This window comes from Zalophus californianus, chromosome 2, assembly GCF_009762305.2.
Source record: "Zalophus californianus isolate mZalCal1 chromosome 2, mZalCal1.pri.v2, whole genome shotgun sequence".
In the NCBI taxonomy this organism is placed as follows: domain Eukaryota; kingdom Metazoa; phylum Chordata; class Mammalia; order Carnivora; family Otariidae; genus Zalophus; species Zalophus californianus.
The window spans coordinates 129,225,668-129,230,331 of record NC_045596.1 but is presented as its reverse complement, the minus strand read 5'-3'; the positions used below and the strand labels follow the sequence as shown (position 1 = coordinate 129,230,331).

The following is a 4,664-nucleotide window of genomic DNA, read 5'->3' as shown; positions in this document are numbered from 1 at the left end:
ACCCATCTCTGTGCAGGGCTATGTGGCTTGCTTCAGCTGCTGTCGGCAACCTGGGTATATGGACAAAACAGGCATGATCAAGGCCAGGCTGGAGAGTCTGAGGGACGGTGAGTCAGAGAAGAGAGGGTCATGGTGGAGAGGGGTTGAACTCATGGGCAACCATAAAGTCTGCAGAAGAGGGAAGTAAAGGCAGGAGGTGGCTGGAGGATAGAAAATCCAGGGCTCAGGAGACCGAGGAACATTCTCTAAGTCCCAACTCAGACCTTGTGTTCTCTTTGGGGCCCTGCCCGAACAGAGATGCCCAAAGGGAACTGCTGAGATCAGGGGGCCTGGAATCCTCAAGTCTGATCTCATTTGGTCTTTGGCACACTCAGGAGACCTCCCCATTGCACACCTGATTCAGCTCCTTCTCCACAAACCACACATTCTTTGCTTCACTTAACCCTCACACACGAGGTTGGGAGGAAAGGCCGAGAGAAGACTAGGAGAGACAGTAAAGACAGAGCTGTGAAAGGCAGGGATGGGTAGGATGGTGCCACGTGGCTTTCTTTTTTCCAATTCCTCGATGGACAACTTTTGAGGAGGGAGACGCAGGGACACAGGAAGTCTGCCGCCTTCACCTTACCGTCCACCAACCTTAGCTCAGGCCACCAAGTAGGGACAAGAGGAGGCCAGTAAGGCCAGCAGGCAGTCCAACCTCTGTTCCCCTTACTTCCCAGCCCTCTGGAAGAAAAGAGAAGGGCTGCACTTCTGCCCCCTACCCCCATCTGCTGCACCCTCTGCATTGGCCAGTGAATGCTGCACTTCACACTGATGATACAGAGGCTCTGCAGCATCAACAAACCCTTCCCTGGGATGCACGGCCAAATTAGGTTGTGGTCTGTCCATGCCCTGCCTTACATTCTTTCAGGGGATAAACAAAAACAAACAAGCACTCTTCCTTTGAATTTTTTTGCTATGTTAATTTTTTAAAACTGACACATAGCACATCTGAAGAAATGCTCAGTAAAATTAAAATGCCATTTGAATGCAGTATCTGATTCCCTGGATATGCTGCACTCAGCTTCATCGTGCTGATATTTCTGCTTGGCCAGCCCGAGTGTCCTTGGCACTATATGTCTAACCTAAATTGGCCAGTTGATGAAGGTCTGGGGAATTGTGTGCTTGTTATAGTGGTTTTTGGAATAAAATTGGGGAAATATTTTGGAAGGCAATTTGATGATACTATTAAAGTTTTCACCTTGTATAACCATCAACTCCACCTCTAGAAATTCATTCTAGAGAAATATACAAGGATTTATGAATGAAAATCGTAATAGATGTGCTCTTTATAAAAGAGGAAAACATGTTAAAAAGTAGAAATTTAGTCAAATGGGCGCAGGCACGCTGTTTGCAGGTGTCCATACAGGTCTCAGGCTCAGAGCCACATGGCGTCAGTGCAGGTGTCATGTCAGACAGGACAATTTTGATGGTGACGACTTTGATGAAGTGGAGGAGGACGAAGGGCTAGGTGACTTGGAGAATGCCGAGGAGGAGGGCCAGGAGAACGTTGAGATCCGCCCCTCTGGAGAGCAACCAGAGACCAACCAGAAGTGAATCACCACACCATATATGACCAAGTATGAGCGAACCCGTGTACTTGGCACCTGCACCCTCCAGATCGCGATGTGTGCCCCCGTGATGGTGGAGCTGGAGGGGGAGACAGATCCCTTGCTCGTCGCCATGAAAGAGTTCAAGGCCCGAAAGATCCCCATCATTATTCGCTGCTACCTGCCACACAGGAGCTATGAAGAATGCGGGGTAGACGAGCTCATCATCACCGACTGAGCTGGAATCATCTTCCTGACTGTGCCTCATCCTAGTTTCTATTTTCACATTCTTTATACATGTAAATAATAAACTGTTCAACCTTTCAAAAAAATGAGTTATGGCACAAAGGAATATTTCTAAACCATTAACAATTATATATTATTATGTATTTATCACAAAAAGATGTTCACAGTACAGGAGGTAATAAATAAAGGGAGTTACAGTGCAATCCTATTTTGGTGAAATAGAAAAGAAGAGAGGATATAGGAAGGGAGGAAAGGAAGGAAAAAAGTCTAAGGATATATACCTTAAAATGCTTCCCTTAGTGGTAACTTGACTCTTTATGCTTATTGTATTTTATAAATGTTCCTTATAAACTGTTATTTTTTAATTAGAGGGAAAAATCATGCTACTTACACATATGCACACCTTGTCAGCTTAGCTGACTCTGAGACACAAGACAACTGTGGGCCAGACTCCTGCTGAGGGCACTGGGTGTGGTGGGCAGGCTTCATGTCCTTGGTGGCTGGAGCATGTCCCCATGCTGCTTACCCACCATTCCACAAAGCCAGGCAGGTGAAGGCAGGCAGGAAAGGGGCATGAAGAGCAAGACTGACTATCCAAGTTCCCCTATTATAAGCACAGACGTGTGAACAAAACCAAATCTCCTGTTACAGAATATTTTTGTTTTCAGAACCCAAGATACTGAATCTATAGGAAAAAGAGAAAGCCCTAACGGGCTATGCTGGCTCTAAGTAGATTAGTTCAATCCATGGCTTTACATGCTTGGTCACAATAGTTTAAGCATTTGCTTCCTACTGAGGAACAATGGGGTGTGTTGTCCAAATGGTGCTGGGTTGCAAGGTGTCATAGAGCATGGAGCCAGGAGAGCCAGGAGCAGCTCTGTGATACTGGCATCTTGATTCATCATCCAGGCTTCAGTAATAACCTGTATATTAGTATTTTTCACACTGAGGAGCTCCATGGTTCAGTGAAGGTACAGGGGTTGGAGGGAGCTCTAGAGGGGGGCCAAGGAAGAAGCCAAATGTGCAGCGCCCTGACCCCCCACCCCCAGTATAACCAGGACAGCTCTATGTCTCTTATATACTAAAGTTCAAGGTAAGATTTCATCTGGAAAATAGAATTCTATGACAGGTTTGAAAACCACCAGTTTAATAATGCAAGTCTGATGTTCTTTGTAATGAAGTATCACCCCTAAGCACAGTGGACTTACCAATCAGTATTTTTCAGTTGAAGCAAGTGTTGATATCACCTGGATTTTTTTCCAGTTTTCAGTGTGATTTATTTATTCATATGAAGGCTGCCGTATTTGGTTACAGGCTCAGAAATAAGATGCAAGTATGCACCAGACAAGTATGTGTTATTAACTCATCCTCCCACAAAGAGAGTGCAAAATCTATGAAACTGGCATCTCTACAAGGCACCTGGCACCAATTTGTCCTGGCCCTGAGTAAGTAGCTCCATGCAAGAGTGCTCAAAAGTGAAGTAGAGCTATTTTGGGCTCTTTGCTTGAGTTTATTGGGTATTTTCTTTCCAAATGAGGAAATGGTTCATTGCTCTATTCTCCATGGTACCTGCTATTTCACAATGGTGACGTCTGTGTCTGTGCATATATACCATCATGTATTGCCCTTTAGCGATAGTTATCTACATTTTAGGAGTGCACTGAATAAGGAAGAATATATGCCAAACTTCATTTCTCAAAATGAAAACAACCAAAGCAGAACTTTCAAAGCTATCTTATTTTGATTAAATAATATTAAAAATTCTCTCCATTCCTGGAAATGAGGAAGAAGAGAGAAGAGTAGGAAGGCAAGAGGAGATGAGGGGAGGAGGGGGCAAGAAAGAAGAGTAGAAGATAAAGAAATGACCATTTATTTTGGAGCAAACTTTTTAATCTCAAGTACACTAGATTTCAGTTCGGGGTGGGCTGGAGAATTCTTAGCTTAAATTTCCATCAACTTCAAAAGCAAAAGCATCTATGGGAACCATGCATGGGGAACTGGATTTGACCGCATTTTGCTCTATCATGTTGACAGAATCTAGAGCAAATTTGCCAAAAGAAAAAAACAAAAAACAACCTTCACCTTTCTCTCTCTTCCTCTCCTTCCCTTCCTTACTCCCTCCCTCCCACCCTCTCTCTTCTTCTCTCTCTCTCTCTCTCTCTCTCTCTCACACACACACACACACACACACACACACACACACACACTAGATTGTTAACTACTCATGGCTTCATGCTGAAGCCCCTCTCCCCACCCACCATGTCCATCCTGCCCAGAAAGCAGAAAAGGTCTGGGCAGCCTCTCTGAGAGCGGTGCCTGGGATGGCAAACAGAAATCTGACCCCCTGCATTAAAATGTGAGGAGCCTGGGAGTTTCCTGTAGCTTACAGAGTATTTATAGTGGACTTCAGTTAAGTTGACTATTACCCATATTTAGCTGTTCACAGAAAGCTGGATTTGTCTTATTATGAAACATCTCCATATCTATGTGGAAAGACTTTGAAGGGTGATCTATTTTTCCAGCTATAGAGACTTTTGTAACACAGTGCAGAGAAAAAAATGTGACTTCAGGATAGGTCTGGGTTTGCACTAGAGAGACATGCGTTAGGAAGAGAATATATCTGGATTCCGTAGTACACCTGCTGGCAGTAATCATAAAGCTAACGTGTTACATGGCACCATCTCCAGAAACATCTCTGAGCCCTTCACCTGAAGTAGGTCATTTAATCCTCACAAGTTAATTCCACAAGTGTGGTAGGTCCTGTCGATATCCTCATTTTATTTTTTCTTATCCATTGTTATTTATTTATTTTTATTAAATTTTATTTTA

General features: G+C 44.0%; 1 pseudogene; it reads left to right on the top strand.

Moving 5' to 3' along the window:
- Window positions 1-1,371: 1,371 nt before the first annotated feature.
- LOC113925469 lies at window positions 1,372-1,827 on the top strand (annotated as a pseudogene).
- The last annotated feature ends 2,837 nt before the right edge of the window (window positions 1,828-4,664 follow it).